Source organism: Triturus cristatus, chromosome 4_2, assembly GCF_964204655.1.
Source record: "Triturus cristatus chromosome 4_2, aTriCri1.1, whole genome shotgun sequence".
Lineage (NCBI taxonomy): Eukaryota > Metazoa > Chordata > Amphibia > Caudata > Salamandridae > Triturus > Triturus cristatus.
The window spans coordinates 452,272,254-452,295,860 of record NC_140586.1 but is presented as its reverse complement, the minus strand read 5'-3'; positions in this window follow the sequence as shown (position 1 = coordinate 452,295,860).

The following is a 23,607-nucleotide window of genomic DNA, read 5'->3' as shown; positions in this document are numbered from 1 at the left end:
TTCCATGATATGAAATAAGCAATGTCTCTTGATTGGAGCCAGTTTTAAGAAATTTGTGTTTGCAGTGCAAGCATATGCAGTCCCATTGCGTAATGCAAGTCGATATACCACATAATAAAATATATCATTCTTTTTTATCTTGATATTATGAGTTATACTATCCAAACTGTGACCCATAAGAGATCCTGTACTGTTCATACCACGGTCCGAAGCAACTTTCACATTTATAAATTTGTCCTTTACTATATCTCTTAGGATTAGGGATGAACCTTGGAATGCCTCTTGGGCAAGAATGATAGGTACAGGTAGCCCAAAACCCTGCCAGGTTTACATTATTACCTCTTACTATGAAGTGGCATAGCTAGCCCTTTGGGCGCCCCCGGCAGTCTCAGCGTTTGCCACCCCGCAGCTGCAGCAGTGAAAAGCGGGGGTTTGCTGGTGGCTATTTTCTCCTTTTACCGCCCCCTCGCGACCAAAGCATTGAGGAGCGGGGGGCTGTTGCCACCCCGAGATGGCAGGTGGTAGCAGGGGGAGGCCACTGCCCCCAAAACACGTGCCGGCAGGGATGGACCACCCCCCAGCTATGCCACTGCTACTATGTGAGTGAGTTCTCTAAGTCTATTCAGTGTATATAAATGTATCTTGTGTTAATATCCCAAAAATAGGACAATAATGAAGCCTTACTGCTGCTAGGTTGGACATCCCTGCTCCTTAGGGCCGGCTTGTGACATGGGCAAGCTGGGGCGCTGATATTCACAGGGGTGCGTTGAGATCTGTCCCCGGTGTCCCAAAGTATATTAGGTTTTTTTGTGAAATGGGAGAAGGGAGCCAAATTTGACTACGTCCAAGCTGCTATCTGAGTAAATGCCGGCCATGCTACTCCAACATGTCACTGATGTAGAGTTTGAACAAGGTTTGGCAGAGGTTTCACATTTTTTAATCTCCTGTCTTACCCAATAATCTTTATTTGCATGTCTTTTATCTTATTGATACAGCTGAAGGACTTTATTTTATTAAGTCCCTCAGCGTAGTCCAGCCAGCTTTAATTTAACATATAGCTTTGGAAAGTCTGTGAAATAAGAAATCATGGTTCCCATTTATTTTTCATAGATTTACTGATCAGAATTTGTACAGGGAAGATACTCTCTGTGGTCCCGTGTACTTGTAGTATTTGCCCCTGTCTCCTACACAAGTGGTTACTTCTTGTTAGAGGATGGAACATCTTTCGAATTATGAGACTGCACAAAGTTTGCACATTACATTACCCACACACACTTTCCTGTATGTTCTGGTGTCAAGACCATTCCTATCGTATGTGAACCAATGCTGTGTATAGTGCTGAATATTTGTAATGACTTTTTAGATTACTAAACACCATGTGGACACATTTATTTACGTATTACATCTTAAACAAGGTTTCTTTGATTTTACAGTTTGAGGGATACTTTACATAATAAATACCACCTGCCAGGGCAGGCTGCATGTTTTACTGCCAGTCGTTAAACCTGGATGAAGAGGGATTAGAGAAACAAATCTCTTGGATTCTGGGCAGCTGTAAAATGGGGGCTTTACCCATTCCCTGACAGGCGTTGTGTTTTCTGTGCAGTAAACTCATATCATTCCTTTTTGCTGGGCAGAAGGGTGGCAATATGGCATTCTGGATGGTCTTAGCTTGGGCAGTTTCCCTCTCCAATGTCAACACCTTAATGACACTGTAATGGCCGAATTTCTCACCGTACCAGTTGTATGTGACAATATCATTGTCAAAAATATCATTTGACATAAATATTGTGTTCTAAATATCGTTTACAAAAATATTTTCCCACAATGAGGCAACATTTTTTAAACAAGATTTAAGATGCAAATTAATTGACAGGCAACATATAGTTTGCAACATTCTGCCACCCTACCCAGCACGCCATCAGAGACAAAGTGGTGGCTGAATAAGCATGGACAGGTTCAATACAAATTTGGTCTTTTTGACAGAAAATCCAGCTGCTTCGTCTACAACTCTATCATAACAATCACCCCTGCCTATCTGCTTTTCTTTACGGAAGAAATATGTGAATGACACACCAACGGACAATTGAGGAAGGAGGCTGGCGATTTTGTGGCTACTTCATTTTCCTCATAATCATTGATTTGCAACGTTTGCCACATAATCCATGATCTGCTGCACAATCTCGAGATTTTAGCAAAACAAATTTTGGCTCTAGATCAAATGGATCAAAGATTACTAAAAACTGTGCCGATACATGCTGCTGCGCAGTGGAAAACCATGTTACAAAGGTTAACTGGTCCCCTTTATGTTGCGTACTGCTTTATTTGGGTGTTAAACTGGTAGTAATGTGGTAAATCCTTTGCCCAGACAGTGTTAACTTTTGCAAAATTACATAGTAAGGAAGTAATTCCAGCTGAAAATGTACCACAATACCCCGCATAATTTGCCTTTTCTTGATACATAATTTAGTCAACCCTGCCACATAATTCGGTCCTCCCCTGCCACATAATTCTATTGGCCCTGATTATATGTGTATATAGCTTTTTGGTCAAATTAAAAGGCCATTGATAGCGCCATATTTAACAAGCATTGTCAAAGCCATTAGGTTTTTCCTTTTGCACCTTTTGGTTTTGCCAATGCTGTTTGAGGGCAGAGTGTGGGTTACGTGGTGGAAGGCAAACAAGGGAGGGTTCAACATGGATAGGAGAGAGAAGAAGCACATGAAGGAGAGATCCAAATGGGCACAGGGCACGGGACTTTGAAGGAGGAGCACATAAGGTAGAGAGAATTGCGGGGCAGGGGGGGTTGTTTTCTAGAGGGGAAGAAGCAGAGGAGGGAGATAGCACTAAGGAACACTGAGGAGAAGGGTTTGCGAGGGGACGCATGGAACACAGAGGAGTGACGGGAGAGAGAGCCTCAAGGAATGCAGTGGAGCTTGTTAGGGAGAACATACATGAGGAAGGACTTAGCGAGGAACATGGAGCTGGGATTTGTGTTAATTGTGAAAGAAACACAGAGTGCTGGGGCGGACGTATTTTCAGGGGGAGAGGACCAACAAGGGAGAGAGCAACATGGAGCATGGATATGTTTTCCAGGGATCGAGAAGCACATGAGGGAGAGAGCAATACAGACCATTGGGGAAGGGAGTTTCTGTGGAAGGAGAATCACACCATGGAGCATGTGGAAACACACAAGGGAGAGAGCAACATGGAGTGCAGCAGCAGGAAGCACATGAGGGAAAGAGCAACATGGAGTATGGGTGCTGGGTGTTTTTGGAAAAGTAAAACAAGATGAAGAGAGCCTCAAAAAAGTAAAGTACAATTAATGTCAGTTCCCTGTTGACTGGGACCTAACTGCAGTAGAGCAGAGGTGGATGCACCGAGCAAGACATCTTGGTTATTTTTTTACCTTCTGACTTATTTTCTGGAGGTCAAAGTCATCCAGGGGCACAAAAGCCAAGGCTGAAATCGCCAAGGATCACTTGTAGCTATGTCCATAGAGATCGACATTCTGCTGAAGCCATTGGTTTTAATTCCTAAGGCTCTGAAAAGCAGGATTTTAGGAGCCACCAAGATCACTTTGTCTATGGGATAAATTTGCTACTTTCTCTGGCCAAAGCTTTTACAATAAAACGTTGTCACCTTTTTGGGTTCCATAATCTGCCAGAGGGGCAAGGCAGGTAGCTGTAGCTGAGGAGGACTCCACAAGGCCTGAAACCTTAGCTGCAAGATCCTGCTAAACCCATTTAAGCACAATAAGATGCCTGCCGTTGGTTGTACCCACCTTCTGCAAGCCTCTTCACCTTGTCCCAGTTCTTCGAGGGTTGGAAACATGTCAGACTTTTATCCAACTACGTTAAAGCTTTTTGGGGTAATTCTTGCAGCAACCAAGTAATTCATGCAGGCAGTCACCAGACCCCTGTGATGATATCAGCCCTCCTGGAGTTGAGTTCTTTGCTTTTGTGTTCTTGGTGCAGTCAAAGAGGCAGTCAGCTACCTGAAACTTGGCGAGCTGTTACAGTCCCTTTGGGCCAGCAATAATCTCCTTTCTTCCAACAGGGTCTACTTCTTCATATATATATATATATTGCCAGATTTGGGAATGTTCTGAAGAGGTGGTAGTGATTTGCCCTTCTTATCCTGTGCAGTTCACAGTGATTGGGTCATTTTTCCGACCAGTCCTGTTTATTTTTGTTTTATTGCCCTATACACAATTTCTTTTGTAGTACTTCCTCTGTGCTTTACTATGAACATTTCTAAAAGCCCTAAGTCCAAAATGGCAACCCTTCTTCCCTCATAAGGAGCCCTGCATCTTTTTCTAAACTGCTCTATTATTTAGATGAGGTCTCTTCCCTCTGGCAGGGGCAAAACCTGTTTTTGCACTGCTGGGACTGGAGCCAGAGAGTCTGAGAGGGCCCTGGGACTGAACCAGAAGAGGCCCTGTTTGGCAAAAGAGGTAGTACAACAGTTCCCCTTCATTCTGCCAATTGCTCCTGCCCCCTCTTGGATAGCTAATGCCAAATAAGTGGACAACAACCCTGCATTTTTTGGTCGAAGTGTCAAAGCATTGTCCCCTGGAAAACAGAGACATTAACTTTAGCCAAGAATGTGTGCATATGGCCTCGGGAGATGAGGCACATGGCAAAATTGATGCTGGGCCAGTTTTAAAAAAAACATTCTTGTAAAGTTGTTTTTCCAATAATGTTATTGAAAATCTACTTTCATAATGAAATTGCCTTTTTAAAAATCAGTGAAAAATATCTTTGAATCATTTTGCTAGCAGTTTCCCAAGCAAAGACTTGAATTCATGATTTTGATTATACCTTGTCCTGTCCATGGAGAATCTAGATGAATCTAAACAATAAAATCCGCTTTTGGATCTTTAGTCACTGACCAACACACTATTAAGCGCCAAACAATGTTGGCTTATGAAACACACTTTATGAGTGGCTTTTTAACGTATGGCATAGGCTTCCTACATGGAAAAGGCAATATTTCTTTTCATGCATCACTGCAGTTCTTTTAAATTGTATACTAGCCAAAGGACATTAGTGTTTCTGGCAGCTATATATTTTTGTCATATATCTTGGTGCTGCAAATACACACTGCAGCCAAATATAGTGGTTAACTTCCATACCACTGGATGCAAGTTCTGTGCCAACTTTCATTGACAGTATTGAAGAGTTAAATATGCACATAGAGCAAAATAAATTTTGCAGCACCATTTTGGAGATAGAAGCAATGCAGTGTGAATGTTATTGATAGTGTCCTAAAACCAGTCAAAATAATGTCCAGAACAAGACAAAAAAATCAGTGGGGGTAGTGAAATATGAAACTCATACAAGCATTGTGGATGGAGCAGCAGGGAAGGGGCAACAAATATTATCTTAATCACGTCAGGAGTAGTGGGCAGGCCCTAATTAATTTGAATCAATCTGTACTTGGTCGATACTCCACAGCAAGCATCGGAAATGAAGTTTCGGCTGGACTAGCAAATTAACACGGCTGCAAAGAAGAGTCATGCTGAAGCAAACAAATGGTAAGCCGTGGGCATGCTCCAAGCCCTTTTGCAAGCAATATTGTTTTGCAAGCAAGATGCATGCACTAGCGCATGCTCCTGCAGGCTTGACCCTAAAAATCAAGGATGAACACGCAGAAAAGTCATTCTGCTACACTGGGTATATTGGCACTTTAGCCAAGAACTAGAAACTATATCATTTTACTACCCCTCTTAGGCTTCATTTGCATCTCTTCGAATGGATGAAACTGGAGACTGGATCTGCAAAGAACTTAAATGATTATATGTGCTATATACATGTGATAGATGGATGATTGTGTCTTTGAATCATATTAATTAGACAATAATGTACATGTTTAAAGTAAGCACAATCGAGGTGATGAAAAAAGATAGCCCAATAAAATGAAATGCTACAAGGTGCCCACACCCCATCGCACAATGTATACTCTTCCTCTTATGAATAGGCCAAAACAGCGAATTGTGTCCAATGGCACTCCAACCATAATCAATATATTATATGTATGCTAGAGTCTATATACCTTCCTGACCAAATGGCTTCCTTCTGAGTTACTTCAACCTCAGTGGAGTCACTATCTAAATGAACATCAGGATCACCAGCGCCTTCATCGTGGGTCTGAAACACTAGATTGCCATGGAATCTCCATTTCCTCCTTCCGCAAACAGAATGTTGGAAGGATCTTCTTCTTTCCTTTGTGTGTCACAGGCTTCCCAGCTCAAAATGAGACCTACTACTCTGATTGTAGATATTACTGCAATTCTACATAACATCTCTGGCCTTGAAGATAGCTTGGAAAATGACCTTACAAACCGCAACTTTCTGAATGAGAGGAAAGGGACAGTGATCTCAGGTATCATCATGTTTACGTTGAGACATAAATGACTAATTAGGTACATGCTTGGTGACCAACTTTATATGAAAACATGTTTTCATCAATAAACATGCATATGCTGGATGCATAGTCATTGAGTACTTACTGCATTTCAGAGCACTACACGACTTTTAGCAATGTAGATGTTTCAAGATAGACATCTGTCCCTTCAACCCACTACGATTTGAGAATCTGATTGTCAGGGGTGTTACTCCACTCATTCATTCATAATTAACTTTAAGATGCTTTTAAGCACACCTTCCACTGCCCCTGCAGAAGTACAGTAAGACTTCTTCAGAATTTAATTATTCACATATTATCATTTCAAATGATATTAGATGCAGACTTAAGAAATCCATCCTGTGTGAATACCCAGAGGTTTGATGATTGACTATACTTTCCACATGTAGAACTAAAATACTGTTTCTAACCAGGGACTTTGACGGCAATTACGCAACCTTTTCAAACTTACTCAATTTATCAAACAGGCAGAAAATGCTTGTGCAACTGATGCTATTTACCCAGCAGAAGCAATTACAGAAGTCGGAGTTTACTCTAGGCCTCTACTAGTACTGTGGATACACAAACCAGAAATGGTGATGACTGAGGATGCATACTGTCCCGTCTACCCAGCTGCCATTCCACAAGTTAATTTTTCCAGAATGCATCAATCAACTTTGATGCAAGGATGTTATGTCTATTCTTCTCTGCTACCAATCTATGACAATTCAAGACAAAACCACCTCAGGCCCATGTTTTAGCGCTGTACTGAAGAATAACTGATCAGAGATTCAAAGTCAAGGATTATGCACAGTTTCCTGAATGTAGCTCAGTATTAACCACACTCCTGCATGCCAGGCACAATTGCCCAAAACAAATTTAGTTTATATTTAACTAACACATTGCCAATAAGATACTGGATCACACAATACAAATTGTATTTAAGTTATTTATTTCCAAATGCTGCAGACAAGTTATTTCTTTCTAAATGCTGAAGCCAACAAATGTTTCGTCCGGTTAGAGTTTTTGAAGACTTGGTATAAGAAGCAAAAATAAATTGTAAAGTAGTGGTGGTCCTCAATGAAATCATCAATGATAATGACTAATGAGTTAGTTAATAGCAGTCTCCTAGTAGTGGTTGGGTGTGCAATGGCATCCTGGGATGGATATTGGTAATCCTCATCCCAAAATGGTATCTTGAAGGCTTAAATTTGTTGTCTGTAGAGATATCACAGATATTAGTAACGGTAATCGATGTAGCCCTGCTTGTCAAATCCATCCAAGGACAGGACGGCTGTAGCATTTGCAAAGAAATACCTTGGCTGTAGCATTTGGAAAGAAATGACCAATAGGTCTTGCCTATGTGAGAGCTATTGGCCTTGGCAATGTGTTTTAGCCATTATGTACACCAGTGTGACTGCCGTTCTGTTGGGATAGAGTGATATGGAGTAGATTGGGGTGGAGTGGGATAGATTGGCATAAAGTGGAGTGGGGTAGAGTGGCTTTGAATGGCGTGGGGTGGACTGGGGTAGATTGGAGTGGGGGAGTGGGGTAGATTGGGGAAGATTCGAGTGAATTGGGTTAGACTGGATTGAGGTAGATTGTAGTGGAGTGGTTTGGGGTAGATTGGAGTGGAGTGAGGTAGACTGGGTTAGAGTGGGGTAGATTGAAGTGGGGTTGATTGTAGTGGGGTATATTATTGTGAGAGATAGATTGGGGTGGGATGGGTAAATTAGGGAGGGGCAGATTGGAGTGGGGTGGATTTGAATAGAGTGTGGTAGATTTGAGTTAAGTGCGGTAGATTGGGTGGAGTGGAGTTGGGTAGATTGGGGAGAAGAATGAGGTATATTGTAATGAGGTAGAGTAGGGTGGGGTACATTGGAGTGGAGTGGGCTAGATTGGAGTGGAGTGGGGTAGATTGGAGTGAGGTAGAGTGGGGTAAGTGGAGTGGAGTGGCATGTTATGTCGTGGAGTTAGTGGTGTTGATTGGAGCAGTGTGGAGTATAGTGGCATGGCATGTGGTAGAGTCTCTTAGAGTGGAGGGGCATATAGTTGAGTGGCATGTGGTAGAGTGGAGTGGGATATTGTAGAATGGAGTGGCATGGCATAGTGTGGAAGGGCATAGAGTGGAGTGGTGTAAAGTGGAGTACACATTTTCAATTTAAATGACCATTACATTTGCAACAACATTCGGTTTAACTGCCCTCAAATGATAATGTGTGCAAATGACATCACCTACTGCATTGATGTGTTTTGATTGTATTCAATATTTGTTTCCACCACACTTCAGAATTACAAAAAAATGTGCTTCATTTGGACTAACTCTAATATAGTGATATAGTCTAAAACATCAGCACAGTTATTTTTGTATGTGCTAGGGAAAACAAACATCCTACTCCCTCTCCTCTTACATGGATATTCAGCAGGATTGTGACATAAATTCTTTCACTTTGAAGTCAGAGAAAGAAAAGTAAACACCAAGCACCCTCGGAAGTGAGAGCTTGATATTTGACCAGTCTATGAATGCACAGCATATGACAAGATAAAAACAAACAATTTACAGGCCTGTTTACAGAAAGCAGGTTTGTGGAAGAATACAGTAAAAAAATGTTTGGGCAACCGAAGGGACAAACTCAAGGTGGACAGCCTAAGGCAAATAAAACCAGCAAATAGAAAGCCAGAACACGTGAGTTACAAACTACAAAGCCAATGGTACACAATGGGGGGAATGCATTCCTAGGTCAGCATTCTGAATGTCCCCAAGATGTCTTTAGCAAGCCAGACAGCTGGACTGTCTGGTAGTCTTCTACCTATAAAAGGGCTCACATGGGAAGATGCTTAATTATGGACTCCTCTGTCTCAAATTTTTATTGTGTGTTCCAGAATCTTATTGGATATCTAATAGACAGCCAAAACCTCACAGTGAAAACTGGGGTCACACCCATTACGTGTCAGGGTCTAAGTTTGTAGTAGTACTGTTTCAAAATACAATTACCTTTTTCCATACTGTAAACCGTTAACAATTGCTTTCTGGCTATGTGCAAAAAATTGTAATACCACTGCTACCTTTTTTGGAATTGTTAATAAATTCCTATTCAGTAGTCAAACACTTGGAAATTTGCAAACATGATAGAGGAGGAGTAATGCATTTTTTAAGGGGTGACAGAGATCTGGCTCTCATCAGATTAAGTCTCCTCATGGGATACTGTTCTTCCACTACCTTTTAAAAATCCTGACAGGAATAGCCCAATATGGAGAGGTGGCGGACTGATGATTATGTCACCATTAACATGCTATTAACTCACAGTTTGAAGTTATGCATAATTTGAACACATTAGAGTGTATATCATAATCTAACAATCCATCATTCATCAAGTTAATTTCAGACTTGGCCTTCCCAACTCATTTTGTTACAGAGAATCCAGCTCCTGAGTAATTTCAGCCTTTTAGTAGCCCCACCAACAACTAAACAAGCTCCAAATGTTGTTGAAAGTGTACAGTCTGTGGGTATTTTCCCAAATGATCTCTTCCTGCAGACATTTGGAAGGTAGCACACTGGATCTGGTTCTCACTTGCAGAATCATCAACTTAGTGTTAACCTTAAACACAAAAAACACTCTCTGATTTTCCTCATCCCAAATTACCACTCCCTGATCTTATTTCATCTCAAATTCTGAATGGAAAACTCAAGAACAACACCTTCTCACATTACCACCACAAACCATTTCAGACATAGTTGGTGGTATATATGCCACAAAATAGTCCCCATTGGTGATAAAACCCCTTTTCTGTAGACACCAATCTAGTTGTCCTCCTGAACCTCTGAATTATACATTTTCCAGGACCATTCTAGCTTGACTCCTTCGAGAAGGATGCCAAAAAAGATTAACTTGGATGTGTGCAACATGAGATGATTGAGTCAGAAAATATACAATGGGGAATGAAATTCTAATCTGCAGCTGGCAAATAATTCTGTATAGCCCATAAAGTGAGTATCATAGAGCAATCCAAAGGCAAGAGATGGCTTATATTGAGAAATTAATTAATCAGATGTCAAATTAAACCAAGGATCTTTTTTTAATTTTCCACGAATGAACTGAGCTAGGGGCACAAATGAGGCTTCTATCAGCTCATTTCAATGCAGACCGCTTTCTCCACTTCGCAACAATAAGGTCCTCATTTAGAGCAATGAAGGAAAGTCATATTCTCGATGAATTGACACATGTCTCTTTCTATACCATTTGAAAACCATGCTGCCAATGGTAGTGCTGCTGGTAGCTCTGCTGTCAGGTACATCCCTACAGCAGACCTAAAACTGCTGGAAATGGTATCAGAGGACCAACACTATTTACAGCAAGCTCGCTGATACCCTTTACACTGACCTTCTTCGAGTCTAGCCCTGCCATAGAAACCACAGCAGTACCACACAGAAAATGGAGAGAGCAACACCACTGGAGGGAAAAAGGGCACCAACACGGCAGCCAACTCTTGATTCTGTGGGCCTACAACTGCTAGTGCAGTGAAGGCATGCCTCTGGCACAACTAGTGTAGAATAGGCAATGCCTCCACTGTGGTGGTGGTGGGTGATGCCCTGCCTTCACCACACTCGCCAAACCATGAAGTTCAGTCCTGTCGAAATGGGTTTGTGGAAAATCTTTTTAATTATGGAGGTATATACCTAATTTTTCAGCAAACTTCTCCAAATTTCCAAAAGCCATAGTTGTTGCATGCCATTCTAAAAGAAGCTCATTAAATATTTCCATACTTCAAGATCTGGTACAATAACCGGGAGAATTATTTCACTAACTAAGCAATTCTTTTATGTGGCTAGTTGTAAATTGTGTGATACTCCCTCAACCCTGCTTTTACGGGTGAATGGGCGAATTAGCTTTTCATCTATCCACCCTGCAGGCAGCTTACTGTCTTCCACCCTACCACCAATGTCCCTGCATTCCACTATATGGCCTATTCAGTCCTGGTTCCAAATTCGCTGCAAAAAAAACAAAAATCGTGTACCACACCTCACAGATCAAAGGGAGTGAAGACGGCTTCAAAAGTTTTAGCCATTCAAACGCATTTTGTTGCCACCAAGTATTTTATCGTTAATAAAGTTTTAATGGCCATGTACTAGTATTTATTGCAGAATCATAAGATCATATCCAATACTTACAGATGTGCTAAAAGCCTATATTAATGTGCTAATGCCAGAATCAAATCAATCTTTCGCTTTTATTTGTCTGGCCTGCAACTTGTTTGCTGCGTATGACACACCGTAGTTATTTTGGTGTAGCTTATTGTGTGACCCTGTTAAGAGGTTGCATATTTTTTGTTTGTTTTTGAGAGCCAATAGAATGAAAATAACTTTGAACCATTGATTGATTGTACTTATGTATTCTTTTTGCATTGTGCATCCAAACAGGGCTTAAGGGACTCTTCATTACAGCTTTCTGGACAACAACATTAATCAAACCCAGACACAAATAGCGGCCTTAATGACAGAGGGGTGAAGAAAGGACACATCTATTATGTATATGTATTTATGGATGTATTCATTTTAAAGTTCAGTTGAGCTGCTGCTTGAACCAAGCCGGTTCAGGCATCTGAGTGCTCTACCTGTATGTAGAATCAGGCAACAAGCCACATGCATTTACACAATTTAGTTTCATCTCAAAATGTGAGCACAGCCAGCAAGGTTCAATACAATTACATAATGAGGTTTCCTATCTACTTACTGATGGAGGGGGTGTGAAGGGGAAACTGTCTATTGCTACCTGCTTTTGCGCTTGATGAAAAGGAAAGCCGTGGATTTTCCTTCTAGACCAAGGGTACACACAAACATCTTCCCAGGGGCCTCAAAGTGTAGTCTGTGTTGTACCTGAGGGCCGCAGTGATGCCAGCAGGGTGAGAGATGGTCTTCACTAGCAAGGGGGAAGGTGGGCATAGGAGAAGGGAAGCATGTATATGGTGTGGCCATAGTTATTTTGAGGGTTTTATTCCATACTGCTCTCCAAATTAAGCTCCCTAGTCTCTAAAAGAGTCATTGATTTGTCAATACTGTGTTATGCCGTATCTGTGCCGTTATCCCTCTACTGCATCTTGGGGTAAGCCTTCTCTGTCTGCTAATGCTACCTTGAAATTGTCAATTGTAAAAAGGCAGCAACTTGATTATTGAATTGGAATGAAAGAGATTTGCACAATGGGAAACCAGAGAATTTAGGATCAATCCCGGCTTCCCCACTTGACCAAATTGTGTAATCCTAGGCAATTGTTATAGTTCACTTTGCCTCCTTTTTCTTCATCATCACATATAAGAGCACTTTGAAATACACAAGTTCTGAATGGGTGCTGTACAAAACCTTTCCTTGTGATTGATTCAATAAACTATAATGTTGTTCATGTATAATAACAACCCAATATATGTATTAGCAATGGGAATTAGCCTCAAAGGGCATAGGGATAGTGTAGCTTTAAATAATGCTCCTTAATGCACTGATGTACTAAGTTGAAATCAGCATGTTAAGGAAATACATTTTTATGTATTTTGAATAAAATGTTATATTTGTGCACATTTGATGCTAAATAGCTTAAAAGTAAATGTGTTGCTAATGTCAGTGGTGCAGGACACATTTGCTTCTTTTCTTTAACTTGATATAGCTGTAAATACAGCGTAACCATTTATTTAACGTCATGTAATTGCATCAGCCCAGTGCTGTCCTTCAGGAGGCATGTGAAGGTCAAGAGGGCGCTTGTGAAGGTCAGGAGAGCCTCAAGCGGGCCCCGGGCTGTACTTTGAGTATCACTTCTGTAGACTAAAGAAATGGAGTCCAGGGGCGAAATTGCTGACCTTGGAATCCATAAACCTGGGTTCTAAACCCAGGTTTAGCTTGCAAAGTAATAATGGTGTATTTCTGGGTAAATTGCATTATTTATTGTGCCTAAAATTGTAAATATGTGTAATGGAAATAGAAATTGGGTAATATAAAAAAAACATATCTGGTAGTCTAAATTGTATGTTTCGTCTCTTTCGTTGCCAATCTCATAACATCCTGTTTTTTCTGCGATCACAAATGCACATATACTAAAGGGATCAATGAACAGCACCTCCTATTCCAGATTTTCCCGCTGAAAATAAAAAGGCTCCTGGTAAAGCACTGCAAGGCTCCTTTTCACTAGATCTATGCTATAAAATGCAACTTAAAAGATATATATATGTAAAGACTGGCATCAACTTAGGGCACATAGGCGCTTCTGTGTTTAGGGTCCCAACTTTTGACAGAGAGCTCTTTGCTTCTAACTTTCTGCATTTCTATGTTTCTATACACCTACGTCTACTGCAGCGGGCGCTTATACCATTAAACGTTAAAGGGTTCTTTGTAGGATGGCTTTGAAGAATAAACAGGTTATCTTGAAGATGGGTTGTGCGTAACTAGGAGCCAGTGTGGAGACACTAGTACTGGGGTGTTGTGTTTTTTTGCAACAGATGACTGAGATCAGGCAGGTTACTTTGAACTACTGTGTGTTTTGGACTTTCAAGGAGAACCATCAGTCATATCTTCGTTCAGTCGACCCGACAGCCCATATATTTTTAGGCAAGTGAAGCTAACAGATCGACCATCCTTATTGTTCATCACAAGGTACAGCACGGCTTTCTATGCATTATCTAGGGTGAAAGCCAAACACATTTATTCACCCATATGTTGCCTTACACCATTTTTAGACAGTGCATGCACTATATTTTGTGAGACATATTGTCAGCTCACAGAGCCCGCTTATAGCTTACTATTTGTTGCCTTTATGGTCACTCTCATGTGCTTGCTTCTTCTTCATTGCTTTGTGTGGGCTTTACTTCCTCTACTTGCGTTTGTCCCTTCCAAGAGCATTGAGGTATTACTTGTGCCCTTACACTGCCTACTTTCTCTGGTACTACTGTTTTCTTTTTGGTGAATCACTCCACGGAGTGCACGTGGTTTCCAGCTCTCTCTTTTGTGTACTTCTTTACCCTGCACAGCTTTGCTTTCTCTTGCCCATGTGTGGCATCCGCTCCCACAGAAATATGCAGTCACAGGTTTAATTTTTCTTATTTTTTCTAATTTATCCATGATGGACAGCACCAGGGATGGTGTAGAGCAGCACTAAAAACCACTGACAAAGCCAATAGGTCCCAACAGTGAGACCAACTGGCTTTGCCAACACTTGTTTTAGTTGAGAAGAGACGTATTTTAACATTTTGTAAGCTGGGGTTGACAGGTTAAGAACGCAGAGACAATGAATGAGATTGTAGGAGTAAAAGAGCCTCATTTAAAGCAGAACAATTCATTAAAGCATTTTGAACTTTTGTGATAGATTCGAGTAGGTAAATTCCAGCTTTTTCCCTGGGAAGAGAATCATGAAAAGGAGGGTGGTTGTTCTACAATCTATACTGTGCGTAGGAATTGTTGGCCTTCTTCATTTAATTGGTATTTCAGGAACGTTGCTTTACCAAAGATGCCAAGGCTTTTAGAAGTAGATGCATTTCAGTTTCTGCATTTGTTTTGGAGTATTTCAGAGTGATTATTTCAACTTGGAACACAGGTGTCGAAAGCAATGTTCTGGGGTTGAAAGGTTCGACGTGTCTCATGATTAAGCGGTAAGTGAGAGAGGGAAAGAAGCAGGGTGGATTAACAACTCACAGTCTAAGAACGGCTCAGTGCAAGATGTATTCCTTGGAAAGGGACAAAATGCAGTGACACGCAGTGAAGTTAGCCCATTGCTGAGGAGGTCTGACCCACTGCAACATGTCCCATGCTGTAGTGGGCAGAAGAGACATCTCACTGAAACAACAACAGACCAGTGGATGAAGAGGGCTGGATAAAAGCCCTAATAAGAAAGTATGGGGCATATTAACAAGCCGGGGGATAAAATTATCGCCACTTTAGCGGCAGAAAACTGCCGCTAAAACGGCGATAATGGGCTTGATAATATGCTCTATGGAATTCCAATTGAAGCCCATGTTAGATGTGAAGGACGTCTAGCATGGGCTTCAATTGGAATTCCATAGAGCATATTATCAAGCCCATCATCGCCGTTTTAGCGGCAATTTTCTGCCGCTAAAGCGGCGATAATTTTATCTCCTGGCTTGTTAATATGCCCCTATATTCTTTATATAATTTAAGAGAAATGAAAAGGTCTTGGATAACATCAGACCTATAAAAAAGAATATTGCAATACATTTTTAAGAAAGGTCAGGTGCTGGGCGATGATGTTCATATTCTGGGTGCAGTGAGCCACACCAACACACTGAACCACTGCAACTGAAGTAATTGTGATTGCATTTATATAGCGCTTACTACCCTTGACGAGAGGTCAAAGCGTTTTTCGGCAAGTAGAATGCTGCTCCAGAATCCAAAGAGGATTAGTAGTGAATTAGTATAGGGAAATATGAAATTAATTTGAGCGTTGGACATGTTAGTTATTTGGATTAAAAAAGGATAGTGGTGGGATAGAAGGGGGAAGGGTTTGTATGTATTTAGTGCTTGCTATCAATGATGAAGTGTTGAAGCGCTTTTCGGCGAGTGGCAGCTACTCCAGAACGCAAACAGGATTAGTGGGGAATTAGTACAGGGAAATATGAGATTTATTTGAGCGGGGCGAATGTGAATCTGTTCGTTGGATTGAAAAGGACGGTGGAGGGATAGAAGAGGGAAGGGTTTGTATGTATTTAGTGCTTGCTATCAATGATGAAGTGTTGAAGCGCTTTTCGTCGAGTAGCACGCTACTCCAGAACGCAAACAGGATTAGTGGGGAATTAGTACAGGGAAATATGAGATTTATTTGAGCGGGGCGAATGTGAATCTGTTCGTTGGATTGAAAAGGACGGTGGAGGGATAGAAGTTAGAAGGTCTTGAAAGGGTGATTTTTTTTTTTATCTCAGCAGGAGATGGTTTGAGATGAGTAATGGGGATGTGGGGGGTGTACCATTTTAGGCTAAGTCACTGTACACTGTCAGAGAGCCTACACACACGATCAGAGAGAAAAGTATTCAGAAATGAACTGAATTTGCTTTTACATTTGCAGAAGAGTTTCACTGCAAAACCTATTTTCAAAAATAAAAAAGGCACGCTCGATAAGTCAGTTAGTACCAGCTTCAATCTCTACACTGCCCCCACCCTCACCCCCTGACAGCAGGACAAGATAGCCATCAGCAGCGAGATCAGAGAGGAGGGGTCATCATCCTCGCAGAGCTGAGTTTCTAAAAGAAAACAAAGGTCGAGATTCTTATCGAGAATAACGCCTCTAACCTGAAAGGAATGTCTGACAACAGAGTGCGTGGCTTAATTCAGAACAGCGCCCCGGGGAGGGAGCAGGGCTGCTTCACAAACCTGATGAGATAAAGGAATAACATCTTTCCTCGGTTATCAGAGTGTGTTACGTTGAGTACCGGTACTGCGAGAAGTCACCTTGAAGCCACGCAGGACTTTTTAATACAGTACCCATAGTGCCTCGTTAGACTTCTAGTCCTATAGAGAGGAGGCGCGCGCGAATCAAGCAAGACAAGGTCTGTGTGGGGAGGATGGGGGCGAGGTAAATCTATTTGTGGATTTAAGCCACGGCAGGGGGTGTCTTTGTCCTGCTACCGTGATTTAATGAGTATAAAAAAAAGGCCCGGGGACGGAGGGGCATTCCTTTGTGAAACAGCAATGGCGCAGTCGGAATTGGAGCGCCAGTGCCCTGAGAGAAGTCGCCAGGCCCGGGGCAGGGCTCGCCCCCGGGGAGTCCAGGAAAGGTGGGGGCCCGGTCCTGTGAAAATACCTGGTCTCTGTCAAACAACGTCTGTCATTAAAGGGCCCTAGAGTCCGGGTAATTGGTGAAGTAAAGTGAGCCCTGAGACGAAGTATTGGAGCCTGAAAGGAAGTTATCTGAAAGCCAAGCGCATGCAAGGAGTGGGTCAGAAGCATGTTTACTTGGAATGCCCCTAATGGCACCTAGAAGGGAGGCTGCTGCCACAGACGCAGCAACCCTCGAGATGGCCGCACGAGACACGATGACAGAGCGACTCCAAAATGTTCTTAGACAAACACCGCTTCATACTAGTGGCGATTACATCAGGGTCCCCAGCAGTGATTGGCGCCAGCTGTGAGGTGCCTTACAACAGCTAAATCGTGTGGCACGCTCTCTTGTATACAGCCATTCAAAAATGAGCAAATATAGCATGCAATATTCATAATATGTTAAATTATTATACCGAGAAATCTCACACGTTGCAAAATCCACACAACGTCACAATTTCCAATCAGGGTTTGCACACTGTACATTTGATGTACATGTAATGTAGTGGCGCAATTACTCCATGTGTTATTAGGCATGCGTCTTTCCACACAGCTTTAAATGTTGTGCGAAGGCTCAACATAAAGTAACAGGAATACGTCAGGTACAAATTTAATACACAATGCTTATTAGCGGTCCATGTAAATTCCTTAATTTTCGGAAAAAAATATTCTCCAAATAAAGACTGTTATTGTATGCCAAATTGTAAAAGAAACCTGTTTTGTAGAACTTCTTCGATCAGGTAACATTTCATGTTTTCATGGCATGCTGGTGAGAGCAAATCGCTACCTTGGGAACTTTCCTATCTACCACCTACATTTACACTGCTGAGCCAGTTTCATATTAATAGCCCCCCCCCGCAGTGCCTGGGGCCTGAGCTCCAGGGGCCCCCCTCCAGCAGTGTGCATGGGACCCTGGTGTGATTGGGTAGGGTGCGTGGAGGGGGGGGGGCATGTACTTTGCAGGGAGACCCCCTCAAGTTTCTTTATGCCACTGTGCTGAGCTTCAGGCACTTTTGCGCCACCGGAACCTCACTTTTTTGACGTCCCAGTGGTGCAATGTGCCACTGGCAAATTTATAAGGCCACGTTGATGAATACAAGCCCCAGCTAGGCCCGCAAGAGACAAGGGTTCGCTCTTCTGTAACGAAATCTATAAGGAAGTTGGCACGGAAACTGCAAAGTACAAAAACAATGTTTATTAACCCTTAAGGGTGGTCCTACAATCCACACAACACTCTTCAGTATTGCAAGGAGTAGCACACAGAACTTGCGTACACAGTCCCCTTTTATACACAACAGAGGGGCTCATGAGTGGGTGGATAGTACATGAAGTCGAAGAACATTACCATTTAGGGTCATTCTCGATTCTAAATCAATACATGGGCGGAGCTAACACACTCCCTGAGCCCGCGAAAACACATGGTCAAGCAAAGCTAATTATAACAGATGTGGTCAAGTCTGGGCATGCGCCAGATGGACAAGAGGGAGCTATTTATAACTGTTGCTAGGCAGATTACAAGAGCAACTAACACAGAGGTCGGACTCTCCTCGTGGTGAACACGTGGCAGCATGTCAATACAAAATGGAGTCCGGACTTCGGCCAACATATGAGGAAAACACGATAAAAGGGAAACACTAATGTTTTCAGTAAATGCTTAATCACATTCTGCCTTAATTTACGACAGACGACCCTTTCAGCATTTACTGAAGACATCTGGCTTCCAAGAATAATCATCGTATATGTCAATTATCATCATTCCTTTAACCTCTTTAGCTAGACCCTTCTGGCGGGCAACTTCGGCAATAGCTTTCTTATCTGGAATGCAGAATGAAATGCATACAGAACAACATAATGGTCCACATTGAATACACACACAGAGAAAGAACAGAATTGCTATAATAATGCAGAGACCAGTTAGGACCTTCCATCCCCAGGCGGTAATTAACGCCCAAAACCATCCAGAAAAGGACCAAGTGCCGTTTTCTGTATGGATCTCAGCTGCAATTTTATGCAGTTTATTGATGGCATTATAAACTGATGGCGTATGATCAGGGATAAACACACAACAGCTACTTCCAATAATTTTACATGCTCCTCCTCTGTCAGCTAGCATAACGTCTAATACCATACGATTCTGTAATGCAACAATTCTAGTAACTTGCAATTCCTCCGTAAGATTCCCAAGAGCAGCAGCAGTCTGATTTGTCACAGCTTCTACCACTCTCGTCAATCTTCGGATCTTCCTACTGTTCAGGGCAGCTCCAACAAAGAAAAACAGTCCTAAGTTAAAATCAATATACTGCTGCAGACTGGTATCAGTCTGATCTACATCGTCAATTGATAAAGTACGTTTATACCTATTTACAGTCACATTATTCAATAATTTCAGATCCTTATGATAAGATGCGGGAGCTAGGAATACAGGAGGTAATAAGAATGATACATAGCATACCCCGGACCACCCTGCCGGCAAACGGTAATAACCTTTATTTCCACATACAAAATAGGTATTATGAGATGCTAGAAAGGTGCTGTTATTCAGTCCGTCGATATTCAGAACAGTTAAACAATCACTGACACCAACAGGGATGAAACCCACACTCTGGACACACAGGTCCGCTTGGGCTTGTGCCACTTGGATCACGAACTTGTCCTTCCCCATAGTGTCTCTAGTGTTCGTGAAGATATAGGGAATGGATTCATTGTCTGGTCGGTACTCTTCCCATTCCCAAATTGTTCCATTCGCTTGTGGATATCCATTCTTATCCTGATGGCATTCTTTATTAAGTCTGAAAAGCAATCGTCCCACTGTCGGTTTTCGAGTAGCAAACAACAGAGTGTACCATGCTCTACAAGAGCCGTTATGAGAGAAAGGAAGTGGTATGAATGGCGTACCTCCTTTCTTCTGATGGGCTGGCATCATCCCACATATCCAACAGTTCGTAGCATTTGTAGCAACGTGGGTGTGATGCAGCATCTGAATGAAAGTGTTATTCAAATAGGATTGTCGATGCTTCAACTCTTGATATGGCAATGTGTAAAAGTAGTGCTCCGCAGGCACTGGAGTCGTCAACACAAGTGTCTCTCGGGCTGGAGTTGCCTCCTCCACAAACCATGTGGTTATACCAACGATAGCTACTGTTAGCATGAACCCCAACGCACAAAAAATCTTCTTCTTCTCCATGTCAAAGGAAACAATACCCTAATATCTTCCTGAAACTAAAAGTCTGTCAGAACTCTTCCCCTTGGGCAGCGGTTGATTTCTTCACCAACGGGCCAAGACGGGTGTCGCTACACTAATGCAGGGCTGATCCCCCCCCCTTGCCTCAGCGGCTCTCCGTTTCACTAACCCAAGGGCCGTCCTGACAGTATGTCCCAGTACTGAAGATCTCACTTCCTTGGTCGCAGATGATATCGCCTTCCTCCAGAAGTCGTGTGGTCCGAAAAGAGCTCCTCAGTGTCGTTTGGCCTCGCAACACGGCCTGTCTCTGCTGCTAGGACTTCTCGTTGATCGGTCAGCACGGCAGACTCCACCAATCCGGGCGGTACCTTTCGACAGTGCAAGGAATGGATCCAATTCTTCCTGTTCGAGACTCGCACTGCCGTCCTCGTCGCCAGAAGGACTTGCTCAGGTCCGATCCATCTCGGCTCCAAACTGTTCGATCTATCGAAGACCTTTATCATCACATGGTCTCCGGGCCGGAGACCATGTCCTTCGCCAGTAGACCGATCAGGGAGCGCCTCTCGGACCTGTTGATGAATAGAAACCAAGTTATCCGTTAACTGTGCCAGATAATCACCCATCATCACACAAGGTACATCATACACAGCCTTAGGCCTTGGTGGACCCCAAATGTTCATTGGTCGTCCAAATACAATCTCATAGGGCGTAAGGCCGGTTCGAGAGTGTGGCACCGACCTAATTGACAATAACGCCAGTGGCAAGGCGTCTGGCCAAGTCAAAGATGTTGAAGCTTGAATTTTGGCGATCTTAAGCTTCAGTGTACCATTATACTTCTCGACTAGTCCTGCAGACTGAGGGTGGAACACGGCATGGAACTTCTGAGTGATGCCTAGGCCCTTCAAAACATACTTTATAACATCCGCTACAAAGTGAGGGCCATTATCACTCCACAGAAGTCTACAGACGCCGTATCGGGGGAAAAACTCTTTCAGCAATAGCTTCGCTGTAGTCATTGCAGTATTGTCTTTCGCAGGGTACGCCTCAACCCACTTACTGAAGGCGCAAACCACTACTAGAACATACTTCAAATTGTTACAGCGCTCAAGCTGGATGTAATCCATCTGCAGAACCTCAAAGGGTGCAGTGGGTGTCGCAAATCCTCCTGCTGGAGTTCGAGTGCCTTTCCCTGGGTTATACCTCAGGCAGATCATACAGGTCTGCACCACCCTCTTTGCTGTGCTAGCAATCTCTGGATGCTCCCAGACTTGGGTAAGCAATTTCACAATTGCGGAAGCTCCAACATGTGCTAGCCCATGTGCCATCTGAACCATAGGTTGTACAAAGGCCGTGGGTAATTTCCATCTATCCATCTGCTTATTTCTCCAGCAACCCTCGTCATCCAGTTCTCCTTCGCTAACCCATTGTTCCCGCTCTTTGTCAGAAGCGGTCTTTTGTATTTCTCGCACTTGCTCCTTCGCATCATGCCATCTCTCCACCTGTGACTTCACTACATACATGGCAGTAGTGCCGGGCTGCATCGCAGTCTCCCGTGCTACTCGATCTGCTAACGCATTCCCTTCTCCAATCTTATCAACCACTTTCCTATGGGCGCTACACTTAACAATGGCGATTTTCTTTGGGTATGTCAATGCAGTTAAAAGGTTATGAACTAACTCCCCATGCATTATCTGTACCCCATGTGACGTTAGAAACCCTCTCTCCTTCCAGAGTAGGCCGAAATCGTGCGCTACTCCGAAGGCATAGCGGCTGTCTGTGTAAACATTCACACACAATCCTGTACTGAGCTCACACGCTCGTGTTAACGCTATCAGTTCCGCCGCTTGAGCTGATTTCTGTGGTATGCGTGCTGTCTCCACTATCGTCTGTAACGTGGTAATTGCATACGCTGCTGAAGTCGTACCATCTGGTAGCTTCAGGCATGATCCATCCACCCACAACTCTCCATCTACATCTGAAAAGGGCGTATCCTGGAGATCAATACGACCCTTTGTTTGTTCCTCAGTCACAAGAATACAATCATGCGCTTTCTGTGCCTCAGGCTGGGTCTCGGGGTATGGCAACAATGTGGCCGGGTTTAATGTCACGCACCTTTTCAACGTAATATGAGGAGCCAAAAGCGTCAACTCATATCCCGTTAAACGGGCACTAGTCAAATGCTGCGTCTTTGTTTGGTTAAGCAGGGCATCAACAGCGTGGGGAACTAACACCAACAGTTTATGGGACAATACAATTCCTTCACTCTGCCGTATTGACACAGCTGTCGCCGCAACCGAGCGAAAACACCCTGGCAATGCTCGGGCGACAGGATCAAGCACAGCCGAAAAGTATGCACACGGGCGCTGCTTGTCGCCGTGCATCTGCACTAAAACTGATAATGCACATCCATCTTTTTCATGCACATACAACGAAAAGGGTTTTGCATAATCAGGGGTCCCTAACACTGGTGCTGAACAAAGGGCCTGTCTTAGTTGCTGAAAAGCAGCGTCACACTCATCTGACCAGGGGATCGGGATGGGCGTGTCTTTTGTCAAGAGCGCTAGTAATGGCTTAGCTATGTGTGAAAACCCCAATATCCACTGTCTACAAAAAGAAACAAGACCCAAAAATGCACGCACGCCCTTCTGCGTGGATGGCCTCGGTGTGTCCAAAATTACTTGGATACGATCTGGTGTGAGTGCACGCCCCTCCTTAGACAAAAGGTGACCCAAATAAGTCACCTTTGGTCTACAGAATTGCAATTTCTTCCTAGAGACCTTGTGATTGTGGGATGCTAAAAAGGAAAGTAAGGCTATCGTGCTTTTCTCGCACAACTCCAGGGTGTCAGCCGCCAACAGGATGTCATCGACATATTGAATGAGGGCGACCCCCTCGAGTAAGGCAAAGGAGTCCAACTGTCGCTTCAAAGCCTGACTGTAAATACTAGGGCTTTCTGTATAACCTTGGGGAATTCTACAAAAACGATAAGATCTATTGTTTAATGTGAACCCAAAAAGAAATCGGCTATCAGGGTGAATGGGAATAGAAAAGAAGGCATTTTTCAAATCAATCACTGAGAACACGGTCGCCGTAGGCGGGACCAGGGTGAGCAACGTCGTGATATCGGAAACCACCGGGTACTGAGGTATCACGATCTTGTTCACCTCCCTCAAATCAATTATGAACCGATAAACTTTTGCATCCGTGTCCTTT